Here is a 26,418-nt window from a genome sequence, read left to right on the forward strand (position 1 = left end):
ACAGCCAGTCAATGTATCCAGTCAACTCTGATTCCTATGTGATCAATTGACATCTATCTATCTATCTATCTATCTATCTATCTATCTATCTATCTATTACAGTTCAGTCAATATTAGTCAACATAAAGTCTAATTCCAATGAGTGATAAATTGACATCTATCTACCTATCTACCTACCTACCTATCTATCTATCTATCTATCTATTACAGCCAATCAATGTATCCAGTCAACTCTGATTCTATGATCCTATGTGATCAATTGACATCTCTCTCTCTCTCTCTCTCTCTCTTTTTATCTATCTATTACAGTTCAGTCAACATTAGTCAGCATTAAGTCAACTCTAATTCTAATGAGTGATAAATTGACATCTATCTATCTATTACAATTCAGTCGATGTTAGTCAATACCCAGTCAATTCTGATTCCATGATCAAATGAGCAATACATTGTTTGACATCTATCTATCTTTCTATCTATCCATCTCAGTTCAGTCAACATTAGTCAATGCTCAGTCAACTCTGATTCCATGATCCAATAAGCAATAAACCAACATCCATCTATCTATACTGAAATCTATCTTTGGTTTATATTCAACTATAAATCGACCTCATGTATAAGTCGAGGGCAAATTTTAGGACCAAAGTTATGGATTTAGCTATGATCCATGTCTAAGTCGAGGGTAAAATTTAGGGTCCCATAGCAAGGGACCTAAAGGATGAAGCAAAGCAATACAATGCCAAAGAACGTGCCAAATTCCGCAGACATAATTCTTTGTGCTCATTCTTAAAATTCAATGGATGGCTGCAAACTGAATGGGGGAAAAGGCTTTGAAATGTCTTCCATTAGGCCATAAAATGTCACATTTTCTTCCTCCTTCTCCCGCTTCGAACGGCTCCACAGAAGAATCTGGGCCTTCTATAAACATCCCAAACTGCTTGCAGATGTAAAGGATATGCTCTCTCACTTTCTCCCCTTTTGGCAGCTTTTTGGTTTTACTCCCCAATTTCCCCTTCAAAAGAGATGCTGCCCTTTTATAAGAAGAAGAAAAGAGACCAAGGCCTCCCATTGCTTTTCTTTACCTCTAGGTTTGGCATGCATGCTTCACCTGGGTCTCCTTGGCTTCTCTCTTTCCAGATCATCCATAAAGGATACATGACGTGAAACTCTGGCTCATTTCGGGGAAAGGAGGGATTCTCTCATGGGGATACTTGCTTTGCTAAATGTTCATTTCCCCCTTAGCAATGAAAAGCACAAAACCTTCACTTGTGGCCATGAAGCTTTTGCATTGGCAGTTATAACAGAAGAAGTAATATCCCAACTGCTCAAGGAAGGCATGTCCAGAGAAGGCAACTATCTAACAAATAAGAAAAACCAAGCCAGCGTGGTGCAATGGTTTGAGCGCTGGATTATGACGCTGGAGACCAGGGTTCGAATCCTCGCTCAGCCCTAGAAACCCGCCGGGCGACCTTGTACACAAGTCACACTCTCTCAGCCTCAGAGAGAAGGCAAACACAAACCCTTTCAGAAGCCAAATTCTTGGCTTTTTCCATGCTGAATTAACTGAGCGCAACCATCTTTTGCAATTTGGACTCAGTTTGCAGCAAGGAAAGCCAGCTGAAAACGAAGGCGGAAGGGGAAAGAAGGAGAGAGAAACCAGGACAATTTAAAGCAGTGGGAAAAGTGGGATGGCAAAGAATTAATCGGGACTGTGATATTTCTATATTTGCAACCTAATAAAAGGGTGGAGACACCCTTGGGACCTCAGGAGAAGTAATTTTTTGCATTGCTAATGGTGTTCACATGTTATCACATGGATTTTGGAAGGCCTTTCCCACCAATAGTCAGAAAGAGGAGGCACCGGCTTGCATAGGTATACCTCCAAGAAACCACCTGAGAAAATGCAAACGCCGTCATACATACATACATACATACATATATCCCTCCTCTTAATACCTTTGCCTGATGAAGAAGCCAGTGGAACTTGGAAAGCTTGCATTGCGCATTTTGTGCATTTGGGTTGGCCTAACAAAAGTATCGGCGCTTTGTGGATTTTGGATGCTGTTGCACTTTGCAATACGGCCAACATGAATACATTTATAAAATACGGAAATGACTTCATGATGTTGGTGCACTCTGTTCATCTGGGTGCAATTCCCCCCCTGCTTAAATAAAACATAACCACAACAACAAAGGCACTAAAAGGAGGCCACTTATCACCAGAGGTCAGTAAGAGATACTTGGCATCTTGTAACCGGAGGCAGAAATGGCTCTGATAAGTTACTTACTGCGGGGAGGCTGCTCTTGTTGTGTAGGAAAGATCAGATCAAAAATAACCACGAAATAAGGAAATAACATGGGTTTCTCTCCACCTCTTTCTGCCCTTGTCTGAGTAATCTGTCCCGAGGGGAGGAAGATGACAGGTACCTATAATAACCCAGGCTAGCAACTAATTCAAAGAGAAAAACAGGAGGAGATTTAATCTGACTCTGACCCGTCATTGCAACAGGTGAGCTTCCCTGGTTTAAAACAAGCAAAGGAAAAGTAAATTGCAAATGAATCCGCCGGGCAAAAATCCATCCTCAAAAGCTGAAGTGCATTCCTAGTTGCTATCATCATCATCATCATCATCATCATCACCACCACCACCACCACCACCACCACCATCGTCGTCATCATCGTCATCATCTATAATTAAGGTCCCTTTTCATACAACACAAGATTACTGCATTATGATTCCACTTCAACCATTATGGCTACCATCCTATGGAAACTTGTAGCTTGATAGTCAGCATTGCACAGTGGTTTGAGCATTGCATTGCGACTCTGGAGGCCAGGGTTCGATTCCCAGCTCAGCCATGAAACCCACTCCATGACCCTGGGCTAAGTCACACTCTCTCAGCCTCAAAGGGAGGCCATGGCAAACCTCCTCTGGACCAATGTTGCCCAAGAAAACCCCATGACAAGTTTGCTCTTGGGTCTCCATAAGTCGGAAAGGACTTGGCTATGCAACAGTAACAACAAAAGATGCACTAAACTCTCTAAACCGCACATCCCAGAGTTTCATAGGATGGAACCATGGCTGCTAAGGGAGAATCACAGCGCAATGAACTACGTTGTGTGAAAGACGCCTTGCATGCATATTCATCTCTCTTTCTCTTTCTCTCTCTGTTACTTGTAGGAAATAGCAAAGACTTGGAACAATGGTAAAAGACAGTCAAGGAATGAAGTCCAAAAAATAATGACCACCAATGATTTGCATAACTTTAAAGCAGGTGATGGAGACACTCAAATACAGTGGACCTTCGGTATCCACTGGGCTTTGGTCCCAGGCACTGATGTCCAAACTCTGGCCCTCCAGGTGTTTTGGGACTTCAGTTTCCAGAAGCCTCAGCCACCTTGGCCAATGGTCTGGGATGATGGGAGCTGAAGTCCAAAACACCTGGCGGGCCAGAGTTTGGACATCACTGGCAGGACACCAAAATCCATGGATGCTCAAGTCCCAGGATATACAATGCTGTAGCAACATTGGTGTCGTTGTCATCACTGTGTGCCTTCAAGTCATTTCCAGCTTATGGCGACCCCAAGGCAAACCTATTGTGGGGTTTTCTTGGCAGATTTCTTCACAGGGAGTTTGCCATTGCCATCTTCTGAGGCTGAGAGAGTGTGACTCACCCAAAATCACCAAAGGGATTTCCACAGCTGAGCTGGGATCCGAACCTTGGCCTCCAGAGTCATAGCCCAACACTCAGACCATGCTGGCTCTTTCCTCTTTAACAAGTCTAAAGTCTTTCCCCCAGCTAAGCCAATTCCACAGTTTTCTTCCAGCAATCCCAAACTCAGGTCTTCGCAGGGTCCCGGCCGTCGCAAGGCCAAAGTCCACCGTTCGAGAGTTAAATTGTAACTCCGCTTGAGAATGTGAGATCTCTCTCCATTATTACTTTGCGTTAATATAATAGGTCACAGACGTCTCAAAGACGGGAGGGAAAAGTAAAACATCTCACCTAATTTACACCAGCTTGTGTGTCTGGGGGGGTTGATTTAATTTGCCTTTATTATTATTGTTTAATGACGGTTTGAAAGAAGCTACAATACGAACCAGACATGAGTTCCCAAACTTTTGCTGATCTTTGGGCTGACGTGGCTCAGTTTTCGGAGTCGTTCCAACGATCCGGTCCTCGTGGTTTTGTACAGAAACCGTCCGTATGGAAAGATACAGAAACTAAAAAATTCCCCTCTGAGTCCATTATCATCCTCTTTGCAACCTCAGACATGGAAAATGGGTAAAATTAGCAATAGATAGATGAGCCAAAGAGGATCAAATGATAATAAATAAATAAATAAAGTTTTTATTTTTATCCCGCTCCTTCCCAAGATCAGGGCGGCTTACAACATATATTTAAAACAAAGTAGATACAATAAAAACATAAAAACATAAAGCAACTAAATACAATAAAAGAACAAGCTAAAAGCCCCATTAGCCCAACCTCTTGGCCACGGAAGAGGAGGGAGGCCCACAGGATTTTATTTGGGGAATGCTTGTTGGATCAGAAAGATTTTTAAATCCTTTCTGAATTGGGCCAGGGAGGTTGATGAGCGGAGCTCAATGGGCAGCATGTTCCAAAGGGCCGGAGCGGCGATGGAAAATGTCCTCTTCATGGTGGAGGAAAGCCTGGCCCCAGGCACCTTCAGTAATTGCTGCCCAGATGTTCTGAGGGTGCGGGACGGAATATACGGGGAGAGGCAGTCCTTCAGGAATCCTGGGCCCAAGCCATTTAGGGCTTTATAGGTAACCACCAACGCCTTATATTGAGCCCGGAAGCGGATGGGCAGCCAATGGAGATCTTTCAGCACAGGTGTTGATCGCTTCATTCAGCAACAACAGCTTATGTTTTGTTATTGTTGTAGAATCATAGAATCATAGAGTTGGAAGAGACCGCAAGGTCCAACCCCCTGCCATGCAGGAAATCCAGATCAAAGCATCCCCATTGACAGATGGCCATCCAGCCTCCATTTGAAGACCTCCAAGGAGGGAGACTCCACTACACTCCAAGGAAGGAGTGTGTTCCACTGTCGGACAGCCCTTACTCTCAGGAAGTTCCTCCTAATGTTTAGGTGGAATCTCTTTTCCTGCAGCTTGCATCCATTGCTCCATTGGGTCCTAGTCTCTGGAGCAGCAGTAAACAAGCTTGCTCCCTCCTCAATATGACATCCCTTCAAATATTTAAACAGGGCTATCATATTGTGTGTGCATTCAAGTCATTTCCGACTTATGGCGACCAAAAGGCGAACCTAACATGGCATTTTCCTGGCAGGTTTCTTCAAAGGGGGGTTTGCCATGGCCGTCCTTTGAGGCCGAGAGAGTGTGACTTGCCCACTATCTTTTATTGTTATTATTACATTACCTGCTAACATTTCCACAGCAAACGGGAAGAAAAACGTCCATTAAATTCCCAAGAAATCTAACCAAGAAATCTTCCTTAAATTCACACAGAAATAAGTACGCAAAAAACTAAGAATTTACTAAGTTGTTATTTTGCAACTGGAGTCGGAGAATTAAAAATGGCATTTTTAATGACTCCAACTCCATCTGGAAAGGATTACATTTCTACCAGCTCCAACTGCAACGCTTTCTTTCTTGTCCTGGAAACTCATTGTGGACCAGCCCCTAGGAAAAGAGACATGGGCAGCTGTGGATAGATGGTCTCTGTGTGTGTGCGTTGCATCCACTTTGGGTTTTAGACCCAACTGTCGAGGAGCTGTCCATGGTGGGCAACACATTTTGGTATGAGGCTTTCGCCCCTTTGGAAAGGTGAAATGTGCAGCAAAACCTGGAGCAGATTCTGCACCCCACTGACATGGAAGCCGCTGTTTGCTCCTGGATATAGAGTCACTTTCCTATGAGAGGAAACTTCCCTTCTGTCTAGTGTTGCATGCTTTGGGTTTTGCATGACCTACTCTAAAACGGAGGAGTGTGTTATGTATGAAAGAAATGTTTTGCCCACCAGTTCACTCACACAACTTTGGTGCTCTTTTGTATCTCTCTTTTCCTGCTAGTTTACTTCTGGAACAAGTCCTGGAGGGATATACAGCAGGACCATGCATTCCAGCAATTACTTCCCCCATTGGTTTGGCACTTGCAAAGCCCTCTTTTCCACCTGGTTTGCCAATGTACTGCCTTCATCCGACGTACAAAAGGTGCCAAGGCAACCTTGGAGCCCAATGCCAATCCAGCTCTCAGCACCCTTTGCAATCTGATGTGGGCACGGGTTCCTTCACCATTATCTCTCGCACACAGCGCCCATCCGCCTCTCCCAGCATCCACCGCGGCGCAATCTCTTCCAACCCACCGGGTGTTTGGATCTCGGTGTGTTAGCAACGCTTCAACTGCGCCTCCCCAAAGGCCCTTCACATTTCAGATGCTTCTGCCAGGGATGGTCTTGGCTCCCCTCCCTGGCAGAGGAAAAAACCAACCCTCTTGCCCTGTGGCACCTCTGTCTTTTTTTCCTTGCCTCTCCTTTCTCTTTCCCAAAAACCCAGCCTTTGAAACAGTCCAAAAACGCAGGGGGCAATGCCCTGCTCAAGAGTCTTGGAAGCTGTGGCTTCCTTGATCGAGGAGTCTATCCCCCTGGAATCTGGTCTTCCACTTTTCCTACTTTCAAAACATTGGCATCTGTCTGGGAGCCCATATAAGGTCCCTCTTTGGATACATCCAGGCACCCGCCACAACCCTGACCCACAACCTCCTCCTGGAATGGATTGCAAGGCACCTCTTTTGCATTCAAATACCCATGGCACACAACAAACCAACCCAAAGTACAGGCCTGAAAGAGCCATGCCACCTTTGCCCAGGTAAACATGGGCGCAACCTCTCCCACCTACCAGGTTTGGTTTCTTCCTTGTCCGATTTCATGCTGGAGAAGGAGGAGAGAGAAAGGCAGCTCCAAAGGTCTGGCCGAGGCTGCTTTCTACCCTTTCTTCCTTCTCTTCTTCTCTTTCTGTTTGTTCTCTCTCTCTCTCTCCTTCTCTTCTCCTGGCAGCTCCTCCTCTCCTTCCAAACAGGAAGTGCCGTGTGCCATCCGTACTACCTGAACCACCTGGAACCTGACCTTGTTGCAGGTGCCGGAGATCTCCGGTGCACACTCACGGCCGGGAAAGAGGCGTTCCTCCTTGGAAAGCTGGCTTACCTGCTCTGCCAAGCCGCCAACCAAAATGTTTCAAGGTGGCCCGGCTGGATTCCTGCACCAGATTCTTCCTCCAAGGTGCTCAGCAAAGGTGCCGGCATTCCCTCTTTTTCTCTCTCTCTTGTGGAGAGATGCCAGGGCTCAGAACCAAGAACAATGAGCAGGATAAGGAAAGAAAGAAGTTGGCAGCATGAGCTTTTGTAGACTTGAGTCTACTTCCTTAGATGCATTTTGTGGACGCAAGTCTACGAAAGCTCCTGCTGCCAACTTTTTTTTCCAGTGAGTCTCAAAGGTGCTGCAAGATCTCTCTACATATTGATCCTACAGACTAACATGGCTATATCTTTGAATAACAGTAAGAATATTAGTAACCAAATGCATCTGAGGAGGTAGACTTAAGTCTAGGGAAGCTCATGCCGCCAACTTCTTTCTTCCAGTTAGCCTCAAAGGGGCTGCAGTATCTCTCAACATACTGATTCCACAGACTAACATGGCTATATCTTTGAATTCAAGCAAGGAAAAGGAAGCAGAAATGGAGGCACGGTCCATTTTTATTTCATTTTCTTGCACTGTCAGGACTTTTTCTTGCAAGCACCTTTGAGACTCACTGTGCAAAAGAAGTTGTAGCATACGCTTTCGTAGACTCAATCTACTTCCGCATGGAGGGAACCTGTGCCCAGGAAGGATCTTTATAGTTAGAGTATATGAACGGCTATATAAATGTCAGATTATAAAGATCTTTCCTGGGCAACAGTTCACTCCATGCACCTGAGGAAGCAGACCAACGCAAAAGCATATGCTTTACCCCCATTTGCTCAACTGGTCTCCAAGGTGGGACAAGGTCCCTTTGCAGACTGATATTCCAGCCTGGCATGGCTGTGTTCCTAAGCATCATAATCCAGTTTGACACTATTTGAACACTCATGGCTCAATGCTAGAAAGTTCAGAACATTGTAGTGGCATTAGAGAGAGGGCTAAATATCTCGCAAAATGACAGGTCCCAGGATACCATAGCACTGAGCCTTCAAGTGGTGTCAAACTGGATTACAAAACCTTCCCAGAGCAGTAGCAGGTTGGACTAGCTGACCTCTAAGGTCCCTTCCAGCTCTACCATTCTCAACCGGAGAGACTGTGCCACAAGATGGCCTTTTGGGTGAGACAGATGCCAAACAGATAAAAGACAGAATGGCTTTCCCCATCTTCCCAAAGACTTCTATTCTCCCACCCGGAACCAGTGTCCGAGTCTCGCATGATGGGACTTTGCTGAAGGCATTCTTCATCTGCGGCTAATTCCAGCCTTTCTTGCCTGGCCTTTGAAACAAGGTATGCTAGTAAACTGGCCATACCGGTTTATTAAAGAAAGGAAACAAAACCTTAAAGGCTAGGCCGGGGAATTATTATAATGGTTTTTTCCACTGAATGCCACGGTGGACGGCGGGCGACGCCAGAATCACCTGTTTTTCTGCTTCAAAGAATTGGAAGAGAGAGAGAGAGAGAGAGAGAGATGGAGATGACAGTCTAATATTACATGGTCCTCGCTATCCCAAATCTGTTGAGTTCCAGGGATGAGAATCATCCATTCCTCCAAATGTGTTTGCATTGCAAGTCCCATCAACCCCAAGCAGAAATGCAACCCTGAGTAGAGATGCAAAATTTCCAGCAACTGTGAAGCTATTTTGGGTGGGGGGATTATATTATATTATATTATATTATATTATATTATATTATATATAGTGCTCTTATCACCTTTTACAGACTGAATCTGCAGAATAAACACAGTTTGACACTGCTTTAACTGCCACAGCTCCATCCTATGGCATCCTGGGATTTGTGGTTTCCTGCGGCTCTAGAATTCTTGTATAAAAACTGTAAATCTGAAAGTACAGATCCCAGAATTCCACAGCAGTGTGGCTGTTAAAGCGGTGTTGGCCTGCGTTCATTCTGCAGTGCAGACGCAGCACCTAGAAGTCGCTTGGTATCTTTCGGAACACAAACTGCGTAAGGAATGGCTTGGCTTGGCACAGAGTTATATTAAAAGCACATTTTGAATTTACTTTTTAAAGTGTCTATTGATTTATTTGTTTGCTTTGCTTTTTTCCCCAACGAAGGAAGCTGCAAGGCCCTGAAATCTAAGGAAACGCTGGTCTTGCGGGTTTAGGAGGAACAGAGAATAATAATAAAAGAAACCGAAGAAACCATCGACGTGAGTAATGCAGAGAAAATTGTTTTGCCTCCACCGTCGTGTCAAGGCAGAATAGCGCATTTGATTATTTTGTGCTGGCCGTGTGCCGTAATAAATGATTGTATTGGTTGCATAGTGCAGTGGTTGGATCATCGGCATACGACTCTGGAGACCAGGGTTTGAATCCCCGCTTGGCCATGAGACTCACTGGGTGACCTTAGGCAGTCACACTCTCTCAGCCTCAAAGGAAAGTAATGTCAAACCTCCTCTGAACAAATCTTGCCAAGAAAAGCCCATGATTGGTTCGCCTTAGGGTTGCCATAAGTCAGAAATGACTTGACGGCACTCAACAACAATGTTCAAAGACATAGCAGTTTATCACACTAGGGAGACTAGTGAGGATAACCAGGAAATGCCCAAAGTTTATCACACAGCGTCGCAGTTAACGTGAAATAACGCAAAGTTAATCCGAATGCAAAGTGGAGGAAACCAGCAGCTTTTTAAATTCGGAACAAGACAAATTAAAAAAGCTGTTGGTTTCCTGCACTTTAACTGCAGGTTAACTTTGCATCATTTCATTTTAGCAGCAATTACTGTGATAAACTTTCCAAATTTGCAAGTACTGTTTAAATTCACATTTAACTTAACTCTCTTTTAACTCCTGTTTTCCCATGGGATCTCCATAGTCATCTTAGTCTGGAAAATCAGTATACAGTATGTTGCATTAATGATGATAATAGTAGTAGTAGTAACTGGATCAAAACATTGGGCTTTTTGTTTTGGTTCTGGGTAATCTATACTGACCACAATTCAAGGAGAGACAATCATCCTTTTCCCATGCACAAAAATGCTGCAAAGCACATCTTCCAGCTTCCAACAAGAATAGGGAAGAAATTCACAACCCTGATAGCTAGTAATTATTTTGCAAAGGGCATTGGGCCTTGCATCCATCAGAAGACAGTTAGGCGACAGACAAGCCACAAGCTTCATTAATTTCAGCGTCCTCTTTGCAGCCGAAGCAAATGAGGAAGGATCAAAGTTGATGTGCCAAAAGTCCCCCCTCCCTTCCAATTACAGCCCCATCCATGTTGGAAAACATTGCTATCCGGAGTCATTTCCACCTCAAAAGCCATCAAAGGGCTGCAGGTGACAGGTTTTGTGGGGGCATCAAAATTAAAAGCACTCTTTTTGCAGCTTTCGCATCCTCGCTTCCATTAAAGTGTCCAAAGGAGGGCCACCAAAATGGCGAAGGGTCTGGAAACCATTCCTTATGAGTGTGTTTCAAGCCTTGGAAGACCAAGCATGACCGATTCAACATCCCACTGATAAGCAAAGACCCCGGTTGCTGTTGTTAGCAGGGTTTTGAGGAACGTAATGAAAACGGAACTGGCGCGTCTCCACCTTCCATCATTCATAGAAAGAATATACACTTGTCCCTCCGTATTCACTAGGGTTAGGGGCACAAGACCCCCTTGAATATGGAAAAACCGCAAACAACAAGAACACCATGTTTTTCCGGGAGAGGACACCTCTCTAGGAATCTCTAGGACCCTCCAGGGCAACTCTGTGGTCAATGTCTGACAGACACTGACCATAGAACTGCGCTGGAGGAGCTACAAAGGCCTAGTAGAGTATCCTCTCTAGGAATCTCTAGGTCCTCCAGGGCAACCTTTAATTAAAGTTAACCATAGAGTTGCATTGGAGGACCTAGATATTCCTAGAGGGGACATACTAATCAAATCAGTGAATAATCAAATCCGCAAATATGGAGGGCTGAGTGTATAATGTGTGCTACGCAAACAGGGCTGAACAGCTCCCGAAATGACAAACCCTAGGATTCTATACCCATGCAGCCATGGCAGTTAAAGCAGCGTCAAACTGCGTTAATTTTGCAAGCAGACACGCGCACAGGCTCTCCCCAAAGGGAAACAAATTATTGGCCCAACTGCATGGCTCCATATTGTGTATCTGATCCCGAGCTCTTTCCCGGAGCAGTTTGGTCTCAGACGTTTTGCAAATCCCTGGCACGGCTGTTCAGGGCAATGAGATATGTCGCTTTGCATCAGATCGGAGGCCCATCATGTCTCAAAACGCTGCCCTCTTGTCAAACAGGATCAGGTGGCGGGTCCGTCAGCAACCGCTTTCTGCTCCCAGCCAAGGAAGAAACTTAGGTTGGCGCTTCTTATCCACCTAACCAACACCATCCAATGCTTCCAAAGCGATGCGCTCTTTCTGCAGTGTAGATGCACTCCCAGATTTGGGTTTCCTTTCATATTACAGCACTGTTGCACTCCGATCTCTGATCCCACTATAACTGCTGTGGCAACAGTTGGGTGAGGCTACCTGAGAGGCCACACACACACACACACACACACACCACCACCAACAACAACAACAACAAGTAAACTACAAATCCCAGGATGGAACCATGACAGTTAAAATGGAGCAAGAGCACTATAACTGTGAATGCAAAGGAGACTTTAAGAGGAAGGTAATGGGAAGTTGAACATCCCTCATCTCACTAGGATAAGGCCAAGTTGAAAGCACACAACAACAACCTCAACCTCAACAACGACAATAACAACAACAAAACATGCAGCGATGGATCAGTAGAGTCCGTATCTCCTAGGCTTTTCTGTTCGACTTTTTCTAGTGACAAGTAAGTAAGATACATCGCACCACTTTTACATTGAATTCCTTAGAAGGTCTTCTAAATGGGGCTCAATCCATTGAGTAGCAAATGCTAACAACCAGAAATTGCTGCAAAATTGACTTTTTGCGGCCAACGTTAATAACAGTATTATTCAAACCTCCCCACAATTACGAACCCGCTTTAACCAAACTTGGCATTTCCATTTTGTTCAATATCTCGAATATTTTTGCAGATGTTCAGGACTGATTCATAAACATTGGATCCCCCCCCCCCCCCCCCCCCCCCAAAAATGTCTAGCTTTGGTCCATTTGGAGGAGAACGTGGTGTGAAAAGCCAATTTCATGGCCGGCAAGCACCGCCGGCAAAACGGTTGCAATTCCCTGATAAGATTTTGTCGGCAAGACAGTGATATAATGATCACCGTGATACACTTTGATAATCGAATTAGTGAAATAATTTAATTTGTATTAACCAAGGTAATTTAATCCTGAGCCAAATCATTTACAATAACCCAAGACGCGCTGAATACATTTCCTAGTTACATAGAAAGGATTAGATGCGTCCATGATGGGCACTACATCCGTATCCGTCGACATTTGAAAGCGAGACTCGTGGGATCGAGAAACGTCAGGGTTTCATCAAGATTGCAAAAATGATTAATGAGGAAGAATATGTAAGGAGTGGTTACAGCAGTTTGCTTTTGCCGGAGTCAGTTGGGAAGGGCAAGATTCAGTCCATCGTCTCCTCTTCCTCTTTCTTGCTTCAGGAAATTGTATAATTTCCAGCCAGGTTACTCTTGGATAAGTTTAAGCTGAACCTAGAGTAAGTGATTTGAGTTGAAACCAGTGGCACCAGTTGAGCATGAAATCTACACCAGTGTCTCCCCAAACTTTGGTCCTCCAGGTGTTTGGGACTACAACTCCCAGAAGCCTCAGCTATCCTAGGCCAACAGTCAGGGATTCTAGGAGCTGAAGTCTAAAACGTCTGGAGGACCAAAATATTTGGGAGACACGATCGATATAACACAGTTTCACGCCACTTTTAACTGCCGTGGCTCCGTCCGACACGATCCTGGAATACGTAGTTTGGCGGGCACTCTTGGGCAGAGGAGGCTAAGCACTGTGTAAAAACTACACATTCCAAGATTCCAAAGGTTGGAGTGACAGTGCTTAAAGTGGCGCAAAACTGCATCGTTTCCTACAATGTTGATACACCTAAAGGGAAAGCGTCTTGCCCAAAGTCATCCACTGCGTGGATCTCCCAAAGTCCAGGTCCGAGGCTCAAACCACTACACCAGGCTGGCTCCCAAAAGCAGGGTATTAACTGAATATTGGCATAGAGGTACCCTGAGTAAACCTACAATCTAGGCAAGCCTTCATATATTTTTTAAAGGTCCAAGGAAATGATGAGAATCAAGGATGAGAAACAGCAGACACTACTGAGCATGACAGCTCAGAAATCGCACCTGGCACTAGACAAACATTTGGTGAAACAAAATTAATATTTGATGACCCTTTGCTTCCCGTCTCTACTTTTTGTGCATTTTCCTCCCGAAGCATGAAAAGCTTTGAGATGGCGGAGGAGACAAAGCTACCAATACACTATCTTTCTCTTTGTTTCCCCGTAATACGGATACAGTAGTTTCTTGGCCTTTTCAGCTTCAGCGTTTTATGGCTTCTCCAAAACGAGGAAAGGTACTGTTTCTTAAGGCTTTTGCAGCTTGTGGCTCCGTTGGCAACAACATTTAATGCCACCGGGAAGGAAAACTGAGTTGATAAATGTGCAATTTTCATTTAAATTTCACATACCCGAATATAGTTTTATCCGCATGCCAAGTTAATGCACAAGAGTTAACATAACATAAATTAACGTTTGCATATTCTTTGGATTTCCTAACCAAATTTATTTCTGGGCAACACCAAACTCAACATACTCAGCTCCTTGGACCTTTCTTCCTATGTTTTGTTCTCCATCCCTCCATCCCAGTCTTTCTCTAAACCTGCTCCAACTTTGTCTATACAGTATATCCCTTTGAAAATGCAGCACCCCAGATCTGAAAACAGTACTCCAGATTAGGTTTGACTGGCACAGAATATAGCGGGACTATGACTTCCTTTATCTTGGAAACTACATTTCTGTTCATGCAGATACAAATAGTATTTGCCTTCTTTGCTGCAGCATTGTACTGCTGGGGGCTGTTCAACTTACGATCAGCAATAACCCCAAGGTCCTTTCCTCATGTATTGCTGTTAAGCCAAGTAAGCCTTACTCTATACCTTGCCAATTGTTTTTTGCATGCCAATACTATTAAGAAAGTGCGAGTAATCTCCCATCCAACCTTTTAGGTTGCAAACAGGTCAGTAAAAGGTATTTCGAGCTGAGCCCCATGGAGTTTTTCTATCATGGGTGGCATCCGTTTTGCCTTGCGACACCCGGCCTGAGTTCCTTCCACCCACAATTTTGCATCTCCTGACAAGCACTGAAACCTGCAAAAATAAATGTATGACGTTCGCCGCAACCGACTTCCCTGTGGCCTAGAAACTGCATCTCTCCTTTTTGTTCCTGTCAGCGCTTTTGGTTTTTGAACAGAGGGGCTAAGCTGCACTAGTTTTCCTGATAAAGCAGAAAATGTAATGCATAATTGCTGTGGAAATGTCTCCGAATAGGAGACAAGGAGGTGACCCTTATACTTCCCAACTTCTCAGAGACGAAAACCAGGACTTGTGCGGTCAAGCAACAGCAGAGAGCGGTCAAGATGGCTAAAGCCATGAATGATGGAGAAAATCAAGGTAGGAAAGGCCGCAGCAGTTGGCTTTTGCCAGAGCCGACTGGGAAGGGCAAGATTCAGCCCCTTTCTCTCTTCATGCCTCCTCTGAATTCACTGCAAGCTATTTTTGTGCTTTGAACGCATTTGCAGCAATTGAAGTAAGCTGAGGACAAAAGGGTGGAAGAGAGATATGCGGCCAAAGTTCGACAGCCTCAATTTGGTCACTTTGGCTCCCATGGGAATTTCTGCTTTGATCTGTTGATACCAGCATCTGTCGAAGCAGAAGTATGATCCAGACAGTCCAAAGTCAAAAAAAGCAAATGATCCATAGTCAAAAAAAGCAAAGGCGAAAACCAAACCAAAGGGTCCAAATTTGACCCAAACCTCAGAGATACAGATTGCAGAGGAAATCACACCAGGCCGGCAAGAAGCGCTACATTGTAAAAGGCTATGTAAAGCCTATGGTGCTATACAAATAAATGTGATGATAATAATAATAATAATAATAATAAGAAGAAGAAGAAGAAGCATGGAATCTATTATTGTTTGCAGCACCAGAATATCCTTGGCAGCGCTAATTTATGGATAGCATTAAATGATCACGATTGGCTCCATTCACTTGGTCCAGAGCGTTTCCGGCCTTGGCATTTCACAGCGGTTGACCTACAACAGGGTGCAAAGCCTCCTCCAAATCGGCAGATTCACACTCCTGGCACTCTTCTCCTTCATCACCTGAGGAAGCTTCCTCCAGATATGGCACAACAGGAGCCTTCTGCTGAGTGTCATGGTGGAGCTGGGAGGCCCTGGGCAATGATGGTTGTTATGAGAATGGTGTTACAAAAAGGCCTCTGTTTTCCACTGTACAAAATGCTGGAGGGTGCGCTGGTGCTGCCTGTGTGTATGTTGCAGCTGCACACGGCTGAGCGCCTCTAATTCTCAGGGACTGTGTGTAAGCCTCCGATAACGCGCCTCCTTTCGCCGTCCGTGAAAATGCATTTCGCGCTTTCCGATTGTCACGCTACACTTCACGCCGCCAACGTTGGCGTCGGCACCGTGCGGAGGATCAAACGGGAAGAGAAAAGCCCAGCGTTTGAAGAGCATTGAAAGGCATCTTCAGCACGCCGGCACACCAACCCCATGGTGACAGCAAGCGCAGGATGAGGAAATAAATTAATGCGCCACCCCAAACTCAAAAGCAAAACGCTCGGGTCTTCAGCTCTCGAAGATTCTCCTCCACAAACATGTTTTCTTGATTGGGAGATAAGGTAGAAATGCAAACATTGTCGGCTGGAGCTTTGTTGGCGTCTTACGCAGCCGAGGAGGAACGTTTCGGTCTGTTGTGGAACAGACATAATCCATTTGGAGTTGAAGAAGTGGCTCCAGGAGTCCCATTGTGCATGGCAATGGAGTGCAATGGGTGTGTATTTGGCATCAGAAAGCATTTACGGGATGGCACTGTGCAAGCCACTACATAACCCTATGAAGGCTAGGCAATGCCCCATCTCTTTGAAATAAGACAGTGGCCCATCGTTTTTCTTCTAGGAGGAAATTGCTCTTTTAAGAAAGAAGCAGAGAGCTGGAAGGTAAACCAAGGGCCACCTAGTCCAACCCCTGATAGATGCCTATCCAACCTCTGTTTAAAGATGTCCAAAGGTGGACAGTCCACTACCCTCCAAGTAGTCTATCCTACTGTTGAACAGATCTTATAGCCAAGGAGTTCTTCCTAATGTTTAGCTGGAATTTCTCCTTCTCTCTTTATCATTTGAATCCATTGCTTAGGGCTGGAGTGGAAAAGGATAGGAAGGTCAATCCCTGGAGGCAAACCATTAACACCTTAAACCAGTGGATCTCAAACTCTGGTCCTCCAGATGTTGTGGACTTAAGCTCCCAGAAAGCTTGGTCAACAGTCAGGAATTTGGGGAGCAGAAGTCCCAAACATCTGGAGGACCAAAGTGTGGGAACCATTGCCTTCAAACTGTCAACTGCTTGCGCAGAAGCATCTTTTTATGGGGTGGAGTTGGCTGTATTCTTATCTTTACTGTCACGTTACTGCAAAATGATCTTATCCTTCCAAAACAAATACTGTTTGGAGATCTGGACCCACTCTATGAACAGTGGGAATGGCCCAGCCCTCCAGATGCTGTTGGACTGCAAATCCCAGCATTGTCTGCTATTGAGGGTGGCTGGTGAGGGCTGCTGGAAATCCAACAATATCTGGTTGTGCCTTCAGGTCATTTTACACTTCTGGTGAGCCTAAAATGAAACTATTGTGAGGTTTTCCTGGACAGATTTGCTGAGAGGTGGTTTTGCTCTTGTCTTCCTCTGAGGCTTTGGTTGCATCTGCACTGCAGAAATAATGCACTTTGACATTGCTTTAACTGCCATGGAACCCTGGGATCTTCAGTTTGTTGTGGCAGCAGAGCTCTCTTGGAGGGAAGGCTAAGTAGCTCACCAAACTACAAATCCCAGAATTATATAGCTGTTAAAGCGGCATCAAATTGCATTATTTCAGCAATGCCAGTGAAGCCTATGAGAGAGTGCCATGCCTCAGTTCACTATATCTGAGCAGGGATTTGAACTCAGATCTTCTGGAGTCCCGATCCAGCATTAAAACTCCTGTACCATGCTTGCTCAGCAATATCTGGAGAGTCAGGCAATTCCAAGCCCAAAAAAAGGGTCCAAACAAGCAGAGGATGACCACTATGGCTGGACTCACTTCCCCGATTTGGGGTGAAAGCCAAGAGGCGCAAGAATCCCCCGCTTTTGTTGAGGTGCCAAGGCAATGACATGATGCATGATGCCCGTGAAGGCTCCTGACAGTGCCATCACTCATCCCCAGCCAGGGCTGCCACTTAATGGGATTGTCTGTCTTCCTGACAGGCTCCGGTTTGGGCTCCAGAGTGGCGGGGAGTCCTCCTCCTTTTCTGGTCGAAACACCCCCTTCGTGTTATGAAGGCAGCAAAATGTTTAGATGCCATTAGGAAGGGAGCAAAGGAATCCATAACGCGTTGGCACTCTGGGCAAACAAGGACATGCCTGGCTCTAAAACATTTGTTTGAGCCACTGGCAGGAAAAGGAAGGGCAAAAAGGCGGCTCTTTTTATGGACAGGGACATTTCCAGAACAAAATAGTGGAAGGTTATATTTTTACCAAGAAGAAGAAGAAGAGGAGGACGAGGAGGAGGCCAGGTGAAGAAAAAGTGGAAGAGAGAAAATGAGAAGGTGAGAATGGTCCAACCCTCCAGATGCTGTTGGACTGCAAATCCCAGCATTGTTTGTTATTGACGGTGGCTGGCAAGGGCTGCTGGAAAATGGAAGTCCAACAATATCTGGTTGTGCCTTCAGGTCATTTCAGACTTCTGGCGAGCCTAAAGTGGTGATCTGAGACTGTTTTTGCCTTTAAAATAATTTCATTCATTTCATCACAATGTCTCCACAGCTCAAAGTGCCATCTTCAGACACTAGCTACCATATATCTCCAAATCAGGAGGAAGAAGTTAAGAGAAAAGCCTGATAGACTCCTTCATCCACAGAGGGCTTCTAGGCAGTTCCTTTGATACATCCCTATGCGAGGTCCACAAGGTCTACAAGAAATAACAGTAGGGTTAGTAGGGAGGAGGAAGAGGATGAAGCAGATGAGAAGATGGAGAGGAGGGGGAGGAGGAAGAAGACGTAGAAGAGGAGGAGGAGAAGAGGAGGGGGAATGAAGATGAAGTAGAGGAGGAACAAGTAGAGGAAGAGGAAGAGGAGGATGAAGAAGAAGGGGAGGAAGGGGAAGAGGAGCAGGAGATGTGGAAGAGGAGAGGATGAAGAAAGAAAGAAGGAAGAAGAAGGGGAAGAAGAGGAAGAAAGGAAGGAGGAAGAAGGTGAGGAGGTAAGGGAAGAGAAGGAGGGGACAAGGAAGAGAAGAGGATGAAGAGCAGCAGGATGGGGAGGAAGAAGGAGGGGAGGAAGAAGTATGGGAAGAGGAGGAGGAAGGGAGGAAAAGGAAGAAGAAGTGGAGAGGATGAAAAGCAGGAGCAGGGGGAAGTGGAGGAAGAAGAGAAGAAAGAAGAAAGGGAAGAGGGAGAAGATGAAGAGTAGGAGGGGAGGAAGAAGAGGAGGAAGAAGTGGAGGGGAAAGAGGACAAGAGGAAGAGGAGGAGGAAGAGAGGGAGAAGGAACCACCATCACGATCCTCATCCTCATCTCCCTAACTCCACAATATAGACTTTCCTCTCTGCTTTGTGAAAAGGGGTAGACCTCCCTGTCTCTAGGTAGCTCCAAAGAAGCCTGACCTGAAAAAACCTAGCTTTGTTGTCTCCTTCTCCTTCTTCTTCTTTTAAACAATAAGGTAGCGATTGAATTAATGATCACAAAACACCTAATTGTTCCTGCAGCTGGGTCTGATGTTCTGGATGCGACATGAATGCGTAAAAAAAACAGAGAGAGAGGGAGAGATTGAGAGAGAAAAGTCTCCTCTTGCAACCTTTCATTCGGCGAGTGAAGAGGGCCTTTCAAAGCGGGGAATGAAACAAGGCTGTTTCAAATTCAAATCGGTGCAACGCTTCCAAGTCTCTTCAGCCAAGGTCCCGACGAACGTGCTTTTCATAATTCCCTTTTTAAATATATATTTAAGTAATGCATGACGAGAAGGAGAAGAGCGACCCAGCATCACAGTGCTCTGCACTTAGCTTTTCGGGATCCCAGTTGGTTTTGCTGGGGATTTTGCGTGTGTTTTTGGCAGAGGGATTTGTTTTTGTTGTGTGCCTTCAAGTTGGCTCCAACTTATGGCAACCCTTTCCAAAGGTTTTCTTGGCAAGGCTGATTCTGGGGAGTTTTGGCATGGCCCTTGGAAAAGTATGACTTGCCCAAAGCCACCAAGTGGATTTCCAAGGCTAAGCAGGGATTCGAACCCTGGTCTCCTGGCGTCCGGATCCAATACGCAAAACACTGCAGCATGGTGATTTGTTGAGAGGAGGCTTGCCAATGTGTTCCTCTAAGGCCGAGAGAGTGCGATTTGCCCATGATTTGTGGATTTGTAAGTGATATTATGTAAGGCTCAGACACGGCGAAGGGTAAGCCACGTTCCGGAGTCTCCTTTGCAGATGGTCCAAAAAGGGGTTGTGTTTCCAAGTTTTTGCAAACGATTGCATCAATACACTTCTTGCATGAAGTTGTACTGCAATGCAGGCATGGATAAAAACTACCATTGCAATTTGAAATCCATTTGTAGCAATTGAAGCAAAGCGAGGACAAAAGGGGGAAAGTGGGAGGAGGACAGAGAAACTGGGACATTTTAAAGGCTGCTGGGAATGTGGGATTGCAGCGGATTAATCGGGATTGTCCTCGTGAAATCGAGACAGATGGAGAGATGGAGGGTATGGAGTTGCCCCCATTCTGTATATCAATGTTGGGGTTTCATGATCCTTTTTATGTGTGGAATAGCCCCCAGGCTGATGCCGGGAAAACTCAAGTTGAAAGAGTTTTGTGGAAACACAGCTGCATTTTTAATTAAATCAAGAACACACATCCTCCTTTCTCCAAGTCTCGACACAACAAGTATACAACTTTCCCCTCTGTCTAGAAACCCGCTCCTTGTAAACACTAGTTGTTTCCAATGTGTTTCCCTCTCAGCCCCACACCAAGAACACTCTATAAACAGCAATCTGTTTGCAAAGTTTTCTCACGGTCCAACAAAAGTTCGCTGCAGGGGGAAAATAAAAGCTTTTCTTTTTTATTCCCCGCAAGTCCAGAGGGAGCGCACTGTACAGCGCATCGGGTTATGTTTCAAATGGCACCACCTTTGCAGACTCTCTGAATAGGGACCTGGGAATCCTGCCTGACTGATTCCCACTGAGATTTCTGCCTTGATGGAAAGATACCCACCAACTTTTCACAGACGAAAACCAGGTCACACTTGGCCAGGCAACATGATGGCAAAAATTATTAACGCGGAAAAGCACACAAGCTAGGAAGGGATGCAGCAGTTTGCTTTTGCCAGAGCTGACTGGGAAGGGCAAGATTACTGCTCCCTCTTCTCCTTTGCAACCCAATGAGTGCAAACTGCTTTTTTCTTTGCACTCAGGCCTTTATCACATGGGAGATCCCATGGGATTTCAAGTGCATTTGAATTTAAACCAAACTTGCAAATTCAGTTAAGTTTATCACACGAGGGATTGCCCAAGTGAAACAATGCCAAGTTAACTCGAACGCAAAGCAGAGAAAACCGGCAGCTTTTTTACTTTCAGGTTGTTCCAAAAGTAAAAAGCTGCCAGTTTTCCCTGCAATGCGTTCAGATTAACTTCACATTATTTCATGTTAACTGCGACGTCATGTGATAAACTTTGGGCATTTCCAGGAGTGGGGTTGGTTTAAATCTAGTTTAACTTGTTTTCCCACGGAATCTCGCTAGTGTAATAAACTCCTCAGTTTGCAGCAATGGAAGGACAAAGGGGGAGAGAGAAACTGGGACATTTTAAAAGCAGCTGAAAAAGTGGGATGGCAGAGGATGAATTGGGACCATGCCTGGCAAACTGGGATCGTCGGCAGGTATGCCAATCTGAGTATGCATTTGGGATAGCTTTTCATTGCATTCTGATTTATACCCTGGGAGTTGTAAAAACCCATCACTTTCCCAACCTCTGGGAATTAAGCGGATAGCAATGCAGGTAAAAAAAGAAAGGCCAGCCATGTCCTTTTCCAATTTTTCTACTAGCTAAGGCACACAACCAAGACATTTTTCAATGGAAAAAGCCCCCACACACATTCCTTTCCCAGCAGAGGGCTGGTGACCTGGAGGGCACAGTCCCTGTGGGATGGCAAACATTTGCAATCTAAAAGAAAACACATTTGTCCCGAAACGGCACCTCCGACGGAACTGAATATGGTATTTGACCCTTGCAATTTCACGCCTTTAACCCTTGCAATCTCTTATTCCACTCTTGGCATGCAAACATTGCAAACACTGCAGAACAAAATCAGCAGCGACAATAAAAACAAAACAAAACTACCCACCGGAAAAGAGACAAGGGCAATAGCACTTTACATTTCTATACCGCTTCATAGTGAACTTGGCACTCTCTAAGCGGTTTACAACGCATAAGTCAATTTCCCCCAACAATCTGGGCTATGGGGCCATGTTCTAGAAGAGTTTATGCCTGATGTTTCGCTGGCATCTGTGGCTGACATCTTCAGAGAATGCTGGCATGGAAGAGAGCTGGGTATCTTTCATGGCAGCATTCTCTGAAGATGCCAGCCACCGATGATGGCGAAATGTCAGGAATAAACCCTTCTAGAACATGGCCAGATAGCCCAAAAAACCCACAAAAGCTATGGATGCCGGCCATGAAAGCCTTCGACTCCACAATCTGGCTTCCCTTTTTACCACCCTAGGAACAGATGGAAGGCTGAGTCAACCTGGACCTTCTAGAGGAAAATACAGGTAATTTTGTAGGTACTGTCTTTGGTTAAAGAACCAAAAGTATATAAGACTTTATGGGTCTATACAGAAAAACAGAAGAAGACAAGAGAATACTACAATACAACGGAGTGTAAAAATATGAGAAAGTACTATGAATTGTAGTCGAGGCTCAGAATCTGAAGAAACAGGGAAACTAAAGTGGAATGTATGTAAGCATTAATTGCTCGACGGCGAAGGGAGAATAATATGTGTGTAAGAGAAGACATGTTCTCTCTAGGAATCTCTAGGTCCCCCAGCGCAATGCTGCCAGCAATTGAGTCACATTGGAGCACCTAGAGAGGTCAGTTTGCTAGTCATTTCCAGGTCCTCCAGTGCAATTCAATGGTCAACGTCTATCAGATGTTGGCCACAGAGTTGTAACGGAGGACCTAGAAATTCCTAGAGAGGGTTAAAGAAGAGTAGTTTTTTATTTGCAGATTTTTCACTTTCATGGGGTCCTGTGCCCGTAACCCTGGCAAATGTGGAGGGCCCACTGTATAAGAAAAAGAAAGAAAGAAAGAAAGAAAGAAAGAAAGAAAGAAAGAAAGAAAGAGGACCCAATATTGATCTTTGGGGCACCCCTAGTTACGGAAAAGGCTTCAGACTGGAAGGAAAAAAACGTAATGCCATTATCTGGTTTGCCTTGCGTCCAAATCTGTCTCAGACGCCAACGCCAGGGCAGAAATATGTCAAGCTGTCACTCCTTTGCTACAGATAGTGTAAGGTCCCCAAGGGTCACCCACCCCGTCCTTGTTGGATTTTTCATGCAAATTACGGAGACCTGTCGCGCAAGAGGCGCTCTCCCTTCTAAGGTAACAGCCGTGAAATCGGGATTTCTCAAAGCCATGAAGGGGAGAGGGAATTATTCCTTGTCAACGGTGCAAGAGGCATTTGCAGCTTGCAAGCACATCATTCCGCGCATGGCGCAGAGAGTGCAGGCAGCAGCAGGGCATAACAACGCAGCAAAAACCGGCACCGTCGTCTTCCTCTCGGACGCGTGAGAGCAGGAAGGAGCCATTCATTATGGAGCGTGACATCTCCGCAGCCTGCAAAATTACTGTAGTCTTCCTTTCCAAGTGGAATCTCCAAGAACACAACCTCAACCAATATTTCCCAGGGCCCAGCTCCAAACCATGGGGGACCGGGCACAATGTTCCCAACTTATGGTGACCCTAATGCAAACCTGTCCTTGGGTTTTCGTGGTGAGGTTTGTTCGGAGGAACAAAAAACCCGCCAATATTCAACACGGAAGAGGCAGAGGGGAGCGCTAAGCAATCCAGATCATGTTGTGGTTTTGCAACATGGCTGCCTAGCTCCAGAACCGTGTGTCGTTGCAGCCCTTTTCCAGGGGGGTTTCAGTGCCAGGTTGGGTCCACACTGGCCAGAATATTTCAGGAGCAGCCCGAAGCTTTCTGCCCCCGGAGCTATGCCAATTTCCCACCACTGCCTTGCAGTTTCCCTCTTTTGCAATGTTTGCATGCACATCCCACAGTGCCAGCCAGATAGCACCAATACCACTGGTGCCAGCAGCTTGCTCTGAAGTCAGAACAAGGTGCCCAGCATCCATCGCATGGCTGGGCACCTTGTTCTGAGCTCAGAGCAATTGATTCTGCACTGGCAGCAACAGGTGGCACAGCAAGATGTGTTGCTCAGTGGTGCAAAGGAGGGCACTGGATCCTCTGGAAACTTCCAGAGCAAAAATTGAGTTATTTTAAACCATTTAAGGAGAATTATTGAGCCAGTGTGGCATAGTGGTTTGAGTGTTGGACTATGACTCTGGAGACCAGGGTTCAATTCCCCGCTCCGCCATGAAACCCACTGAGCGACATCCTCTCAGCCTCAGAGGAAGGCAATGGCAAATGTCACGTGAACCAAACATGCCAAGAAAACTCCAGGATAAGTTGGTCTTAGGGTCACCATTAGTCAGGAATAACTTGAAGTCACACAACAGCAACAATATACATAGAATTCAAAGAAATGGCCATGTTAGTCTGTAGAATCAGTATGTAGAGAGATCTTCTCGCACCTTTAACTGAAAGAAAGACGTTGGCAGCGTGAGCTTTCGTAGACTTCAGTCTACTTCCTCAGAAACATTTGAGGAAGCAGACTTAAGTCTCCAAAAGCTCAATGCTGCCAACTTCTTCTTTTCCATTAGCCTCCAAGGTGCAAAAAGATCTCTAAACAACAGTACAGCAACTCTGACTCTGCAACCCCTTTGCAAATCCACACCGCTATAGTCCGCCAGTTCCTTCGCCTCTCCCTTCTTTGTCCGTCTTCTGAAATCATTAGAAGCAGAACAGCAGCACCATCGACACCGCCAGCACCCCAGCAACCCATTATTTTCCCAACTCAGTGTTTTGATCTGTCACTCTGCAATCCCTCCTGCCATGAGACTTCAAAACTGCTTCCCGTGGGTTAGGGAGCCTGCTAGCTTGTGAAGCTTGTTTTTCCCCAAAAGCCTTTGGGGCTCTTTATTTATTTATCTTTTTAATGACACTTATCACCATCTCCATGTCCAGAGCGATCCCTCTGGCTAACAACTGCTACCCTGATGCACTGATCTAACACTTTGTTGTTTCCCCACAACCTGCAATGGTGAAAGGCCCTGGAGGTGGTGTGCGGGTGTAATTCCTAAGGAGAAGAGTAGAATCTAGCAGAATGTGTAGTAGTAGTAGTAGTACAGTGGACCCTTGCCTTATGCGGGGGATCCATTCCAGACCCCCCCCCACGTAAGGCGAATTCTGCTGATGCTCAAGCCCCATTCATTTGAATGGGGCTCGTGTGTGTGGTGGCGGGGCAGTGCCACGGGCGCACACCATTCAAATGAATGGGACGCGCCACCCCTTGCACTTTGCACACTCTCAAAGCCGCGTATAATGCAGGCACGCTGTAGTAGTAATGTGCCTCCAAGTCGTTTCCAACTTACGGCAACCCTAAGGCTACCCTATCATGGGGTTTTCTTGGTAAGATTTGTTCAGAGGAGGTTTGCCATGGCCTTCCCTTGAGGTTCAGAGAGTGTGACTAAGTGGGTTTGCATGACTGGCCAAACATTATCAGTGGCATAAGAAGGGTTGTTGTTGTTGTTGTTATTATTATTATTATTATTATTATTTCTTACCTGCCTCTCCTCATAGAGTCATAGAATCGTAGAGTTGGAAGAGACTGCAAGGGCCATCCAGTCCAACTCCATTCTGCCATGCAGGAACTTCCAATCAAAGCATCCCTGACAGATGGCCATCCAGGCTCTGCTTAAACACCTCCAAAGAAGGAGACTCCACTATAATCTCAGAGGAAGGAGTGTGTTCCACTTTCAAACAGCCCTTACTCTCAGGACGTTCTTCCTAATATTGAGCTGGAATCTCTTTTCCTGTTGCCTGCATCCATTGCTCCATTGTGTCCTATTCTCTGGAGCAGCAGAAAACAAGCTTGCTCCCTCCTCAATATGACATCCCTTCAAATATTTAAACAGGGCTCTCATATCACCTCTTAACCTTTTTTTCTCCAGGCTAAACATTCCCAGCTCCCTAAGTCCTTCCTCATAGGACATGGTGAGTTACAACATAGTTAAAACACAATCATTACATAAAATACACATATTAAGAGATCTACGCAATATTTACATTACAGTACATAGAACAATAATTAAATATAAAATTCATATTTAAAATTCACAGCTGATGCATTAAGCTGGCAGTTCAAGGGTACAAAAGTGGCTGTGAATAGATTAGAAGGGACCTTGTTGTTGTTGTTCTGACTCATAGAGACCCTATGCTAGGAGTTTATCACATGAGAGTGAAGCACCCACAACCCGTGAATAAATGGCAATTAAATCCATGAATATCCCGCAACAGTGAGATTGTTTTCGGACGACGTCATCATTATCCCAACATTAACCCATGAATAAAGCAGCAAAATCATGCCGCTTTTTATTTTTAGGATTTTCCCAGGTTAATGTCAGGATAATGGCAACATCATCCAACGTCGCCCGAAAACAATCCTGTTGTTGAAGGATATTCTTGGGATTGTCATTGCCAACCCAAGAGGCAATGCTTGTGCCACTGAACCAACCAACAAACCACAGAGTCCACCATTTTGGAGAAAACGAGGCCACAATTTTTACTGGTTGCAGATGTCCATAAGGGTGATGCTGCCATGGGACTGAACCCGGATATCGACCAACCCACCTGTTGGTCAGT

The 26,418-nt window shown here is 45.3% G+C and overlaps 1 protein-coding gene and 1 long non-coding RNA gene across 3 annotated transcripts in view; one reads left to right on the forward strand and one right to left on the reverse strand.

Moving 5' to 3' along the window:
- Positions 1 to 26,418, reverse strand: part of KAZN (kazrin, periplakin interacting protein) — a 172,858-nt gene that overhangs the window by 29,647 nt on the left and 116,793 nt on the right. The window contains exon 1 of one of the 2 annotated variants that reach the window (XM_042479509.1): positions 3,673 to 3,840. The exons of the other annotated variant lie outside the window; for it this stretch is intronic. The gene's annotated coding sequence lies outside the window, so the exon portion shown is untranslated. Of the gene's footprint in view, positions 1 to 3,672; positions 3,841 to 26,418 lie in introns of those variants that run through there. 2 annotated transcript variants of the gene reach the window in all.
- Positions 6,875 to 9,494, forward strand: LOC121936855. The gene is made up of 2 exons (XR_006105039.1): positions 6,875 to 7,272; positions 9,290 to 9,494. It is a non-coding gene; the product is annotated as an uncharacterized LOC121936855 (long non-coding RNA).

The sequence above is a fragment of the Sceloporus undulatus genome, chromosome 7 (genome assembly GCF_019175285.1).
Source record: "Sceloporus undulatus isolate JIND9_A2432 ecotype Alabama chromosome 7, SceUnd_v1.1, whole genome shotgun sequence".
Classification (NCBI taxonomy): domain Eukaryota; kingdom Metazoa; phylum Chordata; class Lepidosauria; order Squamata; family Phrynosomatidae; genus Sceloporus; species Sceloporus undulatus.